Raw genomic sequence first — 17,685 nt, forward strand, 5'->3', positions numbered from 1 at the left:
GTACTGTACCCCAGTGTTATACACTGACAGACCTGTCACCACCAGTACCGTACCCCAGTGTTATACAGGGGTCATACCTTTCCCCACCAGTACTGCCCCCACCAGGACTGTACCCCAGTGTTATACAGTGACAGACCTGCCCCCACCAGGACTGTACCCCAGTGTTATACAGTGACAGACCTGCCCCCACCAGGACTGTACCCCAGTGTTATACAGTGACAGACCTGCCCCCACCAGGACTGTACCCCAGTGTTATACAGTGACAGACCTGCCCCCACCAGGACTGTACCCCAGTGTTATACAGTGACAGACCTGCCCCCACCAGGACTGTACCCCAGTGTTATACAGTGACAGACCTGCCCCCACCAGGACTGTACCCCAGTGTTATACAGTGACAGACCTGCCCCCACCAGGACTGTACCCCAGTGTTATACAGTGACAGACCTGTCCCCACCAGTACCGTACCCCAGTGTTATACAGGGACAGACCTGTCCCCACCAGTACTGTACCCTAATGTTATACAGTGACAGACCTTTCCCCAACAGTACTCTACCCCAGTGTTATATAGGGGTCAGACTAGTCCCACCATACTGTACCCCAGTGTTATCGTGGACCAATTCTCCACAAACTGCCCAGTAATTGTATCTGAATTGTCCATCTCTGTGGAGTTTCCATTTGAGTCTTTTGAAGGATGTGGACATTACTGGCTGATTTGTATTTATTGCCCAATTTACTTGCTCTTTTGAAGGTGGCAAGCGATCTCTTGCACTGTCGCAATGCATTTTTTACACCCATAATGAGGCTAGGGAGAGGGTTCCAGGATTTAGATCTGGAAATCCTGAAGGAATGATGATATATTTCCAATCAGGTTGGTGAATGGCTTGGAGGGGAATTTGCAGGAGGGGTGCGTCCACGTACCAAGTTAAAAATCACACAACATCAGGTTATAGTCCAACAGGTTTAATTGGAAGCACTAGCTTTTGGAGCACTGCTCCTTAATCAGGCTGGACAACCACCTGTTTGAACAGATTGAACTGTGGCATTGTTTTAAATGAGCAGAATTTAACACCAAGTTGCTTTTGTCACACACTAATTCAGGACCAAATCCAAGGTGTAAGTTGTAGATGTTTAAGTGTTCTTACTTTGATGAACTTTGGGCTGCTGAGGAGTTAATCTTCTGGCTCTGCTCTGATGCAGTTAATAACCACGTTCAGTAAAAGTAAACATTCAATTCCTTTCAAACTTGTTTTTCCTGCATAGATTGAAATGATAAAAGTGAGGCAGCAGTAGGGAATTGATGGAGTAGGTTAACTGCAAGACTAGCATTCTGGACAGAGTCAGGGCAGGTTCAGCATGGCGGCCTGTGCTGGTCTATCTCATTCTGGATTAGTGGTGCTGGAAGAGCACAGCAGTTCAGGCAGCATGGTCTATCTCATGCTACACACCCATACTTGGGAAAAGACTTCCGATCTGAGCACCACAGCAACTGCACTGGTCCACAGGCCCCTGATCTCACTCCACATTCCTTGCTATCCTTATTGGGAAATGCAGAAAAAAACTGGTCAGATTCTGAAGTCACAATACTCCTAATTACAAGATTTAGGTGACGAAGTAACTGCTGGGTGACTCCTGGGGGAAAATGACACCTCAACAAAACAAAAACTGCCCCATCACACAAACCTTAACACGGCAAAAGGCATAGGTGAGGTATGAGTGATGGCAGAGCAGAGAAATTTATTCAGTCCCCAACTAGTGTCCTGTTCATGATTAGACTTGCCTTTCAGACTGGTATCCACTGATGAATAATGAGTTCTTCAGAACTTGACCTGTCAGCCACATGCACAGCATTTGAGAATAAAAACATTTCTCCCTTCCAGAGAACTTGACGAGAGGACACAGGGTTCACACCAAAGCAATAACAAGCTGAGCAAGCAAGTGTAATGTTGCACAGACAGAGTCTCTGGTGATTTGGCTCTCTGTATTGGGGGTGCAGCCATGTGGGTCGGCACCTCACCCCAGATCACATTCAATCCATATCTTCCCTGGACATTAAAATACTAATCTGCACCAGGCAGTGACTTCGAAGAAAGACAGCAAGAACAAGCGAATTTAGCATGTGGATGCGTTGAGTGGATGCAGTGACTACGAATTCACAACACTGATTCATTCACCACGATGACTGACTGACGCCCAGCTATAATCACACAACCATTTCACAAGGCAGCAGTTAGACCAGTATACTGTAAATGACTGAAGTATCATTACAAACAATATGAATCTGATACAAAACTCAACTCTCAACAAAAAATTAATCAAATTCCCAGTCACAGACCTGTCCCCACCAGTACCGTACACCCCAGTGTTTCCTGATGAAGGGCTTTTGCCTGAAATGTCGATTTCAAAGCTACTTGGATGCTGCCTGAACTGCTGTGCTCTTCCAGCACCACTAATCCAGAATCTGGTTTCTAACATCTGCAGCCATTGTTTTTACGCCACCAGTACTGTACCCCAGTGTTATAGAGTGACAGACCTGTCCCCACCAGTACCGTACCGCAGTGTTATACAGTGACAGACCTGCCCCTACCAGTACTGTACCTGAGTGAAATAGTGACAGACCTGTCCCCTACCACTACTGTACCTGAGTGAAATACAGTGACAGACCTGCCCCTATCAGTACTGTACCTGAGTGAAATACAGCGACAGACCTGCCCCTACCAGTACTGTACCCCAGTGTTATACAGGGACTGACCTGTCCCCACCAGTACTGTACCCCAGTGTTATACAGTGACAGACCTGTCCCCACCAGTACTGTACCCCCAGTGTTATACAGTGACAGACCTGTCCCCACCAGTGCTGTACCCCAGTGTTATACAGTGACAGACCTGCCCCTACCAGTACTGTACCTGAGTGAAATACAGTGACAGACATGCCCCTACCAGTACTGTACCCCAGTGTTATACAGTGACAGACCTGTCCCCACCAGTACCATACCCCAGTGTTATCCAGTGACAGACCTGTCCCCACCAGTACTGTACCCCCAGTGTTATACAGTGACTGACCTGTTCCCACCAGTACCATACCCCAGTGTTATCCAGTGACAGACCTGTCCCCACCAGTACTGTACCCCCAGTGTTATACAGTGACAGACCTGCCCCCACCAGTGCTGTACCCCAGTGTTATCCAGTAACAGACCTGTCCCCACCAGAACTGTACCCCAGTGTTATACAGTGACAGACCTGTCCCCACCAGTACTGTACTCCAGTGTTATACAGGGACAGACCTGTCCCCACCAGTACTGTACCCCCAGTGTTATACAGTGACAGACCTGCCCCTACCAGTACTGTACCCGTGTTATACAGTGACAGACCTGTCCCCACCAGTACTGTACCCCCAGTGTTATACAGTGACAGACCTGCCCCTACCAGTACTGTACCCGTGTTATACAGTGACAGACCTGTCCCCACCAGTACTGTACCCCAGTGTTATACAGGGACAGACCTGTCCCCACCAGTACTGTACCCCAGTATTATCCAGTGACAGACCTGTCCCCACCAGTTCTGTACCATATGGTGTGATCAGGAGACTGGGTAGATTGCGGGGGGGTGGTGGTGTCGATCAGGGATTGGAGTTGGGTGCAGGGTGGTCAGGGAGATGGGGGTGGGAAATCAGGGGGAGGGGGAATCAGGGATTGGGGTTACGGAGGGATGCGATCCGGGAGACTGCAGGGGAAGACGGCATTCAGAAACACGGGGGGGGGGGGGGGGGGGGGGGGAGGGGGAGATCATGGAGAGGGGAGTGGGGAAGTGGAGGGGAATCAGGGAGAGTGGGGGAGGGGGGGATCAGGGAGAGTGGGGGAAGGGGGATCAGGGAGAGTGGGGGAGGGGGGAAGAGGGGGTGTTGGGAGGGGGAGGGGGTGTTGGGAGGGGGAGGGGGTGTTGGGAGGGGGAGGGGGTGTTGGGAGGGGGAGGGGGTGTTGGGAGGGGGAGGGGGTGTTGGGAGGGGGAGGGGGTGTTGGGAGGGGGAGGGGGTGTTGGGAGGGGGAGGGGGTGTTGGGAGGGGGAGGGGGTGTTGGGAGGGGGAGGGGGTGTTGGGAGGGGGAGGGGGTGTTGGGAGGGGGAGGGGGTGTTGGGAGGGGGAGGGGGTGTTGGGAGGGGGAGGGGGTGTTGGGAGGGGGAGGGGGTGTTGCGGGGGGGAGGGGGTGTTGCGGGGGGGGAGGGGGTGTTGCGGGGGGAGGGGGTGTTGCGGGGGGGAGGGGGTGTTGGGGGGGGGAGGGGGTGTTGGGGGGGGGAGGGGGTGTTGGGGGGGGGAGGGGGTGTTGGGGGGGAGTGTGTGTGGGGAGGGGAGTGTGTGTGGGGAGGGGAGTGTGTGTGGGGAGGGGGAGGGTGTGGGGGAGGGGGAGGGGGTGTGGGGAGGGGAGTGTGTGTGGGGAGGGGGAGGGTGTGGGGAGGGGGACGGGGTGTGGGTCGGGTGTGGGGGTGTGGGGGAGGGGGAGGGTGTGTGTGGGGAGGGGAGTGTGTGTGGGTCGGGGGAGGGGAGTGTGTGTGGGGAGGTGGGGGGGGTGTGGGGAGGGGGACGGGGTGTGGGTCGGGTGTGGGGGAGGGGAGTGTGTTGGGGGGGAGAGGGGGTGGGGAGTGTGGGGGGGGGTGTGGGGGAGGGGAGTGTGTGGGGGGGGTGTGGGAGGGGTCGGGTGTGGGGGTGTGGGGGAGGGGAGTGTGGGGGGTGTGGGGGAGGGGAGTGTGGGGGGTGTGGGGGAGGGGAGTGTGGGGGGTGTGGGGGAGGGGAGTGTGGGGGGTGTGGGGGAGGGGAGTGTGTGGGGGGGTGTGGGGGAGGGGAGTGTGTGGGGGGGTGTGGGGGAGGGGAGTGTGTGGGGGGGGAGGGGAGTGTGTGGGGGGGGTGTGGGAGGGGTCGGGTGTGGGGGTGTGGGGGAGGGGAGTGTGGGGGGTGTGGGGAGGGGAGTGTGGGTCGGGTGTGGGGGTGTGGGGGAGGGGAGTGTGGGGGGTGTGGGGAGGGGAGTGTGGGGGGTGTGGGGGAGGGGAGTGTGGGGGGTGTGGGGAGGGGAGTGTGGGGGGTGTGGGGAGGGGAGTGTGGGGGGTGTGGGGGAGGGGAGTGTGGGGGGTGTGGGGAGGGGAGTGTGGGGGGGGGGGGGAGTGTGGGGGGGGGGAGGGGAGTGTGGGGGGTGTGGGGGAGGGGAGTGTGGGGGGTGTGGGGGAGGGGAGTGTGGGGGGTGTGGGGAGGGGAGTGTGGGGGGGGGGGAGGGGAGTGTGGGGGGTGTGGGGAGGGGAGTGTGGGGGGTGTGGGGAGGGGAGTGTGGGGGGTGTGGGGAGGGGAGTGTGGGGGGTGTGGGGGAGGGGAGTGTGGGGGGTGTGGGGAGGGGAGTGTGGGGGGGGGGGGGGAGTGTGGGGGGGGGGGGAGGGGAGTGTGGGGGGTGTGGGGGAGGGGAGTGTCCCGTCAGTCCCGGGCCCGCGGGTTACCCGCTCGCCCTCTCACTGTGGAGCGAGTCCGGGGCCTAGTCGATCCAGGCGCCTGTGGAAGGAGAAGCGGAGCCTTACCTGCGGCGGGCCGTTAGCGCGGAGTCCGGGGACAGAGCGACATACCGGCGGTGGGTGGGGGGTATAAGTGATCGGTGACCGGGGGGGTGGGGGGGGGGGGGGGGGTAGTTAGTCTGTGTCCTCACTCCCCTCACGGTGCGGCTGATGTCGGTGAGTCCTATCTCCGCCCAGCGACAACCAAACCTGCCTAACGCGAGGTGCCGCGCTGATGGGCGGGCCGCTCGGCCAATCAGCTGCCGCGTTGCCCTGGTTACCCGGTGTGCGGGGCGCTCTGACCAATAGGGTGGCGCGGGGCGACGGAGAGGGCGGGGAGCACGCGCCGGGTTCGGTTGCGCTCCGCGCGGCTGACGTCACCGCGCCAACTCCCCGCGTGACGCAACGCCGGCCAGGACGGGTTCGACGGCGATTCGGCCCCTCCAGCCCCAGGCTAGACTCAAGGAGATCATCAAGACTTGTGTGTTCTGAACCCTCCATCCACTTTTCCCAACATCATTCATCATCCAACACTTCAGTCAACTCCCCCACTCACTCTTCAAACCAAAGTGGTAACCAGCCACTTCTATCCAACCTATCATCTACCCCCAACATCACTCTTTAGATAAGGAAACCAAAACTTCACCCAGTATTCGAGGTGTGGTCTCACCTATACCCATCAATAATAACTGGAGCACATAAACCTAACTTTTATGTTTAATTCCTGCAATTTTCAATCTGCCTCGCAGCACAGAACACTCATTTTGCCTCTGCTGGCTCCTTGACAACTAACCCCACTCCTGTTCATTGATCCCTGTTTCATTTTTTGTCCTCTTCCAGCTTCTCTCGGATTATACGGGGTCACCACAAAGCAGGTTAATCAGCTCTATGTCAAGTGGATGCATTCGTTTCCAGCCACCGGTCCCGCCAACAACTCTTGCCCTGGCACTGAAAAGTGCTGACTCTCCTGCACCTGAAACTGTGTTATGATCAACAGGTCCAGGCGTGGGATTTGAACTCAGGGCCTTACAGCTCAGAAGCTGGTGAGCTACTCATAGCTCAACTCTATATCCCCAGTGGCTTTTCTCTGTGTCACTGCAGTTTTTTTCCTGTTTATGCATTTATCCAATTCTCTTCTAAATGTTACTGTTGAACTTTCTCCCAACACTCCTTTCGGCAGCATACTGCAGATCATATATTGTTTGGTAAAAAATAATCACTTCTTGTTTCCTCTCAGGTTTTAAGCTAATTCTTTATTAAGTTTGTTCTTAGAACATAGAACATAGAACAATACAGCATAGAACAGGCCTTTCGGCCCACGATTTTGTGCCGAACATTTGTCTTAGCTTAAGCACCTATCCATGTACCTATCCAATTGCCATTTAAAGGTCACCAGTGATTCTGACTCTGCCAATCCCACAGGCAGCGCATTCCATGGCCCCACCACTCTCTGGGTAAAGAACCTACCCCTGACATCCCCCCTATACCTTCCACCCTTCACCTTAAATTATGTCCCCTTGTAACACTCTGTTGTACCCGGGGAAAAAGTCTCTGACTGTCTACTCTATCTATTCCCCTGATCATCTTATAAACCTCTATCAAGTCACCCCTCATCCTTCGCCGTTCCAATGAGAAAAGGCCTAACACTCTCAACCTATCCTCGTACGACCTATTCTCCATTCCAGGCAACAGCCTGGTAAATCTCCTCTGTACCCTCTCCAAAGCTTCCACATCTTTCCTAAAGTGAGGCAACCAGAACTGCACACAGTACTCCAAATGTGGCCTTACCAAGGTCCTATACAGCTGCAACATCACCTCACGACTCTTGAATTCAATCCCTCTGCTAATGAACGCTAATACACCATAGGCCTTCTTACAAGCTCTATCCACCTGAGTGGCAACTTTCAAAGATCTATAAACATAGACCCCAAGATCCCTCTGCTCCTCCACCTTACTAAGAACCCTACCGTAAACCCTGTATTCCGCATTCTTATTTGTCCTTCCAAAATGGACAAGCTCACACTTGACAGGGTTGAACTCCATCTGCCACTCCTCAGCCCAGCTCTGCATCATATCTAAGTCCCTTTGCAGCCGACAACAGCCCTCCTCACTATCCACAACTCCACCTATCTTCGTATCGTCTGCAAATTTACTGACCCACCCTTCGACTCCCTCTTCCAAGTCATTAATAAAAATTACAAACAGCAGAGGACCCAGAACTGATCCCTGCGGAACTCCACTTGTAACTGGGCTCCAGGCTGAATATTTACCATCTACCACCACTCTCTGACTTCGACCGGTTAGCCAGTTTTCTATCCAATTGGCCAAATTTCCCTCTATCCCATGCCTCCTGACTTTCCGCATAAGCCTACCATGGGGAACCTTATCAAATGCCTTACTAAAATCGATGTACACTACATCCACTGCTCTACCCTCATCCACATGCTTGGTCACCTCCTCAAAGAATTCAATAAGACTTGTAAGGCAAGACCTACCCCTCACAAATCCGTGTTGGCTGTCCCTAATTAAGCAGTGTCTTTCCAGATACTCATAAATACTATCCCTCAGTACCCTTTCCATTACTTTGCCTACCACCGAAGTAAGACTAACTGGCCTGTAATTCCCGGGGTTATCCCTATTCCCTTTTTTGAACAGGGGCACAACATTCACCACTCTCCTGTCCCCTGGCACCACCCCCATTGACAGTGAAGACGAAAAGATCATTGCCAACGGTTCTGCAATTTCCTCTCTTGCTTCCCACATAATCCTAGGATATATCCCGTCAGGCCCGGGGGATTTGTCTATCCTCAAGTTTTTCAAAATGTCCAACACATCTTCCTTCCTAACAAGTATCTCCTCTAGCTTACCAGTCCGTTTCATACTCTCCTCTTCAACAATACGGTCCCTCTCATCTGTAAATACTGAAGTAAAGTATTCATTCAAGACTTCTATCTCGTCTGACTCAATACACTGTCCCACTACTGTCCTTGATCAGACCTACCTTCATTCTTGTCATTCTCATGTTTCTCACATACGCATAAAAGGCCTTGGGGTTATACTTGATCCTACCCGCCAAAGATTTTTCATGCCCTCTCTTAGCTCTCCTAATCCCTTTCTTCAGCTCCCTCCTGGCTATCCTGTATCCCTCCAATGCTCTGTCTGAACCTTGTTTCCTCAACCTTATGTAAGCCTCCTTCTTCCTCCTTACAAGACATTCAACCTCCCTCATCAATCAATGTTCCCTCACACAACCATCTCTTTTCTGCCTGACAGGTACATACATATCAAGGACACGTCGTATCTGTTCCTTGAAATGTGGAACTTTTTCAACGACATCCTTCCCTGACAGCCTGTGCTCCCAATTTATGCTCCTCAGATCCTGTCTTGCAGCATTGTATTTACCCTTCCCCCAATTGTAAAACCTGCCCTGTTGCACGCACGTATCTCTCTCCATAACCAAGGTGAAAGTCACAGAATTGTGGTCACCATCACCAAAATGCTCACCCACTAACAAGCCCATCACTTTTCCTTGTTCGTTACCAAATCCAATATGGCCTCCCCTCTAATCGAACAATCTACATACTGAGTTAGAAAAGCTTCCTGGACACACTGCACAAACATCGCCCCGTTCAATCTACTTGATCTAAAGAGCTTCCAATCAATATTTGGGAAGTTGAAATCACCCATGACTACTACCCTGTGGCTTCTGCACCTTTCCAAAATCTGTTTCCCAATCTGTTTCTCCACATCTCTGCTGCTATTGGGGGGGCCTATAGTAAACACCCAACAAGGTGACTGCTCCTTTCCTATTTCTGACTTCAGCCCATACTACCTCCAAAGGCAGATCCCCCTCGAACTGCCTTTCTGCAGCCATTATACCATTTCTAATTAGCAACATCACCCCCCCCCCTCCTTTTTTACCACCCTCCCTAATCTCACTGAAACATCTGTTACCAGGAACCTCCAACAACCATTCCTGTCCCTCATCTATCCACATTTCCGTGATGGCCACAACATCGTAGTCCCAGGTACCGATCCATGCCTTAAGTTCACCCACCTTATTTCTGATACTCCTTGCGTTGAAGTACACACACTTGAGCCCATCTCTGTGTCCGCAAGTATTCCCTGTCAGTGCTACCTTCTCCACAGCCTCCCTACCTTCTTGGACATCCTGAAAAACAGCTAACCTACTTGCTGGACTACAAGTCTGGATCCCATCCCCCTGCCAAATTAGTTTAAACCCCGCCCCCCCCCGAAGAGTGCTAGCAAACCTACCTCCCAGGATATTGGTGCCCTTCTGGTTCAGGTGCAACCCACCAACCCGCTGCTCAGAATGCGAATAACAATGGTAAGGCCTGAGTTTCGTGTTGAATTGTCCACTTAACAGCCTGGACTGTATAGCACGGGCCTTGTTTAGCACTTGTATTGCTGCTAGAATTTAATTTAGGGGTGGTGCGCATTGAAACAACTGACTGTGCTGAGCAGTAGTGACAAGACTATTTTATTGCTCAACCTTGATCACTCTAAACGTAACCACAGGGTGTGGAATAGATTCAGAAAATATTAAAAGCACACAGCAAGCTAGGAGTAGTTTAAGGTGAAAAAACCCCCCAGAAGTTAGTCATAGAGCTGTAGAGATCTATAGCATGGAAACAGATCCTTCAGCCAAACCTGTCCATGATACCCAGTTTTTACAATTAAACTAAATCCTACTTGCCTGTGCTTTGGTCCATGTGCCTCCATACCTATCCTATCCATGTATCTGTCTAAATGTTTCTTAAATGACAAAATTATACCTGTTTCCACCACTAACTCTGGGAGCCCGTCCCAGACACTCTCCACCCTCTGTGTGAAAACGAGTCGCCCCTCTGGACCCAAATGTATTTCTCCTCTCTTACCATAAACCTTTCGTTTTAGGTTGACATAAATAATCAGTGGGATGGTGGCAGTTTCCCTTTCTGAGAGAAGATTAACAAAGTATTTGGGCTGTTTAATTAATCTAGAGGCTTTTCATCTTTCTATGTTTTACATGGCCCCAATGGGGCTGACAGCCTCTGTGTTATTCCGCCAGCAATAAAACTATCAGAACACTGTTTTGTAATGGTGAAGAATAAACTTTTATTTGATGAATTGTGTTTCCAGTTCCAAAGTGCTTCACAGTCAATAAATTGTCCTTAACAAGCTGCTGTGTAAATGAATATATTAGTCAATTCACCTCGAGCAAATTGTTGCAATCATTAGGGAGTTAACTGCATACTTAAACAGTTTGGCTGCTGTTTGTTCCGCGAGAAAACTCCAAAAGAAAGCTTTCTGTTTTTCTTCAAATTAAGTGATGGACCCTTCACGCCACTTGACAGGCAATGAATTTGTCAGTCTGGGTCATAAACTGAAATTCTGGAATGGGGCTTGAACCCACAACTGAATGATTCAGAAATTACAGCAAAAAAGCCAGATCCGTAAACAATTAAAGTAATGACGCAAGTCGGAGAAAGTGAGGACTGCAGATGCTGGAGATCAGTCGAAAAGTGTGGTGCTGAAAGAGCACAGCTGGTCAGGCAGCATCCAAGGATCAGAGTTAAAAATCACACAACACCAGGTTATAGTCCAACAGGTTTAATTGGAAGCACACTAGCTTTCGGAGCGACGCTCCTTCATCAGGTGGTAGTGGAGGGCTCAATCCTAACACACAGAATTTATAGCAAAAATTTACAGTGTGATGTAACTGACATTATACATTGAAACATTGATTGTCTGTTAAGCCTTTCATCTGTTAGAATACAGTGATAGTTTCACTTCTTTCATGTGTAAATCACAAAACCTTTTTTTAAAAAAAACTGCATTCTCGGGTTAGCTGTTAACAATGGTGATAGCTAGACAATATGTTGAAGGTGTTGGCCCCCTGTGTTCTCTGTCTATGACCTGATGTTTAAATTGATTCTAATCTAAAAAGTGAGATAACGGAGTTTTACATAAATTCATGCAGTTTTTGAGCAAAGTACAATGTAACTCTGCAAGTACAAATTCACCCCACAAAATATATGTGCGCATGTGGGTCTTTGTCTGTCTCTGTGTGTGTGTCTGTCTGGATTGGGGGTTGCGAGTGTGAGAAAGTGTATGTGTGTGTGTAGTGAGTGCAGAGTGTCTTAAGTCTGTGAGGGGGTGCATGTGTGAGTGTGGGAGTGTGTGTGGGTGTCTGTGTGCACGTTTGTGTGCGTGTCTGTGTGTGTGTGTGTGTGTGTGTGTGTATCCATGTGTATGTGTGTACAGGAGTGCCTGTGTGTGTGTGAGCGTGTGCGTGTGTAGGAGTATCTTGTTTTATCTGGTTAAGATACAGGGGAAGCTGAATTGGTGAAAGCTTGCTAAAGAAGAGGCTGCCCAGTTGATCTCTCCGAAAGACCACATAAACAGAACAGCAGGAGTAGGCCATTCAGCCCATTTTGTTTGGTCTGCCACTCAATGAGATTATGGCAGAGCTGATCATCCCCAACTCCATTTTCCTGCCTTTTCCTCTATAACCCTTTATTCCCTTACTGATTAAAAATCTGTCTATCTCAATCTTGAATATACTTAACCATCCAGCCTTGACAACCTTTTGTGATAAAGAATTATACAAATTCACCGAGAGAAGAAATTCTTCTTCATCTCTGCCTTAAAAGGGTGACCCCTTATTCTGAGATTATGCTGCATGATCATGGATTTTCCCACAAGGGGAAACAATCTCTTTGCATCTAACTGTTGTGTCCCCTAAAGACTTTTATGTTTCAATAAGGTGGCTTCCAATTCTTCTAAACTCCAATGAGGACAGACCCAACCTGGGTGGCATGGTGGCTCAGCGGTTAGCACTGCTGCCTCGCAGCACCAGGGTCCCAGGTTCAATTACCAGCCTCGGGCGACTGTCTGTGTGGAGTTTGCACATTCTCCCCACGTCTGCATGGGTTTGCTCCGGTTTCCTCCCACAGTCCAAAGATGCGCGGGTTAGGTGAATTGCCATGCCAAATTGCCCATAGTGTTAGGTCCATTAGTCAGAAGGAAATGGGTCTGGGTGGGTTACTCTTCGGAGGGTTGGTGTAGTCTGGTTGGGCTGAAGGGCCCGTTTCTGCAGTGGAGGGAATCTAATCTACTCGATGCCACCTCATAAGTCAGTCCCTCCATATCTGAGGTCAGCCTCAAAAACCTTCTATGTACTATCTTCAATGTCATTTTCATTTCCACAGAGACGGACCCAAAACTGTTCATCGTGGTCTAACTGGTGCCTTGTACATTTTTAGCAAAAACCTGACTAGACTTCTCTACATTTATACTCAACTCCCTTTGAAATAAAGACTAACATTCCATTTATCTTCCTTCTCATATGCAGAATCTTTGAGATTTATGCATGTGGTTTTCTAATTCTGTCTGTGATGTAGTTCTTTACAGTCCTTTTCAATTTAAATAATATTCAGCTCCTCTATTCTTCCTGCCAAAGTGCATTCTCAATTCTCAAAGGAAAGCAATCTATATCATTTCAGGGGGAAACCTGTTTGTTCTTTTGGTAGATTGATTGAAGGAACATCTCAAGGTTGTGTTTCCTGAGCAAGCAAGACTTCAGAGACACTTGGGTATGGTTAGTGACTTGACCATATGTGCTAGAACATCAGAGCAACAGACCCCAGATTATCTTACACTTTATCATTTCTAATCATTGAATATTACAACATAGAAAGAGGCCCTCAGTTTCCATGCCAGTCATCAAGTACCCATCTATTCTAACCCCATTTTTCCAGCCTGTAAGCTGTGTTATATCAAGTGCTCAGTTGAATTCTTCTTAAATGTCTTGAGGGTACTTGCCTTTATTATCCTTTCGGCGATCAGTTCAAGAGACCTGCTACCCTCTGATTAAAGTGTACAAAGTAATGAAGGGCATACACAACATAGACTGGGAGAAAATTTCCCCTTAGTAAAATTCAAAGCAATCTATCAGGGGCCACAGTTTTAAGGTAAGCACACTCTGGGTGAAAATAATTTTCCTCAAATCCCCTCTAAACTTCCAAAACGTTATCTTAAAACTTAGTCTCATAGTTATTAATCGATTTAGTAAGGGGAAAAGTTTCTCAATATTTACCTTGTGTATGCCACTCATAACTTTGTACACTGCAATCAGACCGTTTCCCCCCCCACTCAGTCTGCGCTATGCAAAACAACCTCAGCTTAATGTGTCTCTCATCCGAGTTGAATTCCTCCAGGTCCCAACAACATGAATAACCTCTTGGTCAAAGTAGTTCCTTTTCTTCCAGAAGGCAAAGTTTGTTTTTCTTTTTTAAATAGTGTTTGTGTGTATTTTGGGGAAATTTAAACCTTTGTTCTTAACATATTGATTAAGTTTTGTTTTGGTGATAAACCTATAGTTGTACATGTTAAAAAAAACCCTATTTGGTAAATCCTGTTGTTTAAAAGTTGATATGGATAAAGTATTTAATTAGTGAAAGAAAAACAGTAGTTGTTGCAGAAACTCAGCAGGTCTGGTAGTGTCTGTGGAGGGACAAAGTTAATGTTTTGATTTGAACATGACTCTTTTTCAGAATAATGAGGGTTAGAACACTGAAGAAGAATCATATCAGATGATAAGTCTTTTGATTTGATTGATTGATTTATTGTTGTCACATGTACTGATATACAGTGAAAAGTGTTGTTGTGGTTCTGTTCGCTGAGCTGGGAATTTGTGTTGCAGACATTTCATTCCCTGTCTAGGTGACATCCTCAGTGCTTGGGAGCCTCCTTTGAAGCACTTCTGTGATCTTTCCTCCGGCATTTATAGTGGTTTGAATCTGCCGCTTCTGGTTGTTAGTTCCAGCTGTCCGTTGCAGTGGTCGGTATATTGGGTCCAGGTCGATGTGCTTATTGATTGAATCTGTGGATGAGTGCCAGGCCTCTAGGAATTCCCTGGCTGTTCTCTGTTTGGCTTGTCCTATAATAGTAGTTAGATTGGGAATTAGATTGTCCCAATCTAATTCATGTTGCTTGTTGTCTGTGTGTGTGGCTACGAAGGATAGCTGGTTGTGTCGTTTTGTGGCTAGTTGGTGTTCATGGATGTGGATCGTCAGCTGTCTTCCTGTTTGTCCTATGTAGGGACAACACTACTATTATAGGGCAAGCCAACAGAGAACAGGCAGGGGATTCCTAGAGGCATGGCACTCATCCACAGATTCTATCAACAAGCACATCGACCTGGACCCAATATACCGGCCACTACAACGGACAGCTGGAACTGACAATTGGAAGCGGCAGAGACAGGCCACTACAAATGCCGGAGGAAAGATCACAGAAGCGCTTCACAGGAGGCTCCCAAGCACTGAGGATGTCACCTAGACAGGGGACGAAATGTTTGCAAGACAAATTCCCAGCTCGGCGAACAGAACCACAACAACGAGCACCCGAGCTACAAGTCTTCTCACAAACTTTGAAGTGAAAAGTGTTGTTTTGTGTGTCGTACAGGCAGATCATACCATACAAAGTGCATCAGGGAGGACAATACAATGCAGATTAGAGTGTTACAGCTGCAGAAAAGATGCACAGAGAGAGAGAGAGAGAGAGAGAGAGATCAGAATTAACATTTGAGATATCCAATCCAACCACTGATAACAGTGGGGAAGAAGCGGTTCTTGAATCTGTTAGTATGTCTTTTCAAACTCTTATATCTTCTGCCCAATGGAAGAGGTGAAAGAGAGTATAACTGGAGTGGAAGGGGTCTTTGATGATGTTGGTTGTTTTCCTGAGGAAGCGAGAAGTATAGATGAAGTCAATGGATCGACCGCGCCGTGTTCACGACTCTGTAGTTTCTTGTGGTCTCGTCGGAGCAGTTGCCAGACCATGTCTGATGCATCCAGATAAGATGCTTTATATAGTCTGCTTTTGTCTCCAATAGCCGCTTCCAGATCTGCTGAGTTTCTCCAGCAATTTCTGTTTTTATTTTAGATTTTCATCATCTGCAGTATTTCACTTTGATTAGGTTGGTGACTTTGGTAACTGGAAAGAGTATATTTATTTTATGTGTGACTCATCAAATAATGGGACTAGAGAGACAGTGCACTTTTCTACAGGCCCAGTCACCGCAATAAATTGAATTGAATTTATTGTCACAGTCTTGCAAGCAATCCAAGCAGATCCCAGAGTTAAGTAGCATAGAAAAGCAAATAATAGGGAAACAGCGGCAAAAACAAAAACACAGGGACAGGCGAATGCTAAGAGTTTGTGAGTCCGTTCAGTATTCTAACAACAGTAGGGTAGAAACTGTTACGAAACTGGCTGATGCGTGTGTTCAGGCTTCTGTACCTTCTCCCCGATGGTAGAGGTTGTAGAAAAACATTACAGGGTGGGATGGATCTTTGAGAATGCTGGCGGCCTTTCCTTGACAGCGGGGCCTGATAGATGGATTCTATAGATGGGAGGTTGACCTTTGTGATTGTCCGGGCCGAGTTCACCACTCTCTGTAAACATCTCCGATCTTGAATGGTACAGTTGCCATACCAGGTAGTGATACATTCAGACAGAATGCTCTCGATGGCATACCTATAAAAGTTGGCAAGGATATTTGCCATTATGCCAAATTTCCTCAGCTGCCTGAGGAAGAAGAGACATTGTTGGGCCTTTGTAACCAGTGCGTCCTCATGAAGAGTCCAAGAAAGCTTGTTGTGGATGACCATTCTCAGGAGCTTGACACTCTCCACTCGTTCCACCTCTGTGCTGTTAATGTGTAGGGGGGCATGAGTAACATCCCGCTGAAAGTCAATAATGAGTTCCTTGGTTTTGCCGGCATTCAGAGCTAGGTTGTTCTCAGCGCACCACCTTCCGTGTGTAGTCTGTTTCGTCGCCATCTGAGATTTGACCGACAATGGTGGTGTCATCAGTGAATCTGTAAATGGCATTAGTCTGATATTTGGCGACGCAGTCATGGGTATACAGTGAGTACAGTAGGGGGCTGAGTACGTACCCCTGGGGTGCTCCAGTGTTGAGGGTTAGCGACAATGAAATATTGTCCCCAATGCTTAAAAGGATACAATAAAGTGAATGCCCGACTAAAATCAAAACAAGAATACAAACATTTTTGGAGTGTTTGCAGAAGCTGGAAATCTGACCAGGTGGTAGTTTGCATTAAATTTGCTGCATAATAAAAGGCCTATGGGTCAGGAAACTGAGGATCCAGTTGCAGAGAGTGGGGCTTAGTCCAAGATCACTAAGTTTAGGAATCAGCCTCGAGGGGATAATGAGATAATTAAAGAGGAAATTAAAGAAAAGAGGTTTTCATCTAGACAACAGTGAGATGTTGCAACATCTGTGGAAGTGGGATGAACACATCAGGGAGAATGGAATAAAAGGTTTGGTTAATGGGCTAGGAAGAGGTTTCAGTGCAACTCAAGTATTGACGCTCACCTGATTAGCCTTTTATTATGCAGCAAATTTAATGCAAACTACCACCTGGTCAGATTTCCAGCTTCTGCAAACACTCCAAAAATGTTTGTATTCTTGTGTTGATTTTAGTCGGGCATTCACTTTATTGTATCCTTTTAAGCATAAAATGAAAAACTCCCCCTTCACTGTTTGATCACACAACATTACCCTTTGATGTGAAGGGCACTGCTTGTCACCAGCCACTTGGGTGTTTCTTTTTCTTCCTGGGTGGTGGAAATTGAATAAAGATTTGTACACCTTGTGTCCTTCACTGTGTCTCACATCTGCACACACACAACATGGGTGCGGAGGAATAAATAAGCAGTTAGGAGGTAGTGTGGGGGTAATATAGAGAAAAGAATATTAAAATAAAAGATTTGTACACCTTGTGTCTTCCACTGTGTCTCACATCTGCACACACATACACACACACACAACATGGTTGCTGGGAAAAATAAGTACTACGGCAGTTAGGTGGTAGTGTGGGGGTAATATATAAAAAAAAGTTTATAAAAAAAAACAATTTGTACACCTAGTGTCTTTCACTATGTCTCACATTTACGCACACAATATGGGTGCAGGGGAATAAATAACTTTTACCGCAGTTAGGTGGTAGTGTGGGGGTAATATATAAAAAAAAGTTTATAAAAAAAAACAATTTGTACACCTAGTGTCTTTCACTATGTCTCACATTTACGCACACAATATGGGTGCAGGGGAATAAATAACTTTTACCGCA

The sequence above is a fragment of the Chiloscyllium punctatum genome, chromosome 28, assembly GCF_047496795.1.
Source record: "Chiloscyllium punctatum isolate Juve2018m chromosome 28, sChiPun1.3, whole genome shotgun sequence".
NCBI classification, from domain to species: Eukaryota; Metazoa; Chordata; class Chondrichthyes; order Orectolobiformes; family Hemiscylliidae; genus Chiloscyllium; species Chiloscyllium punctatum.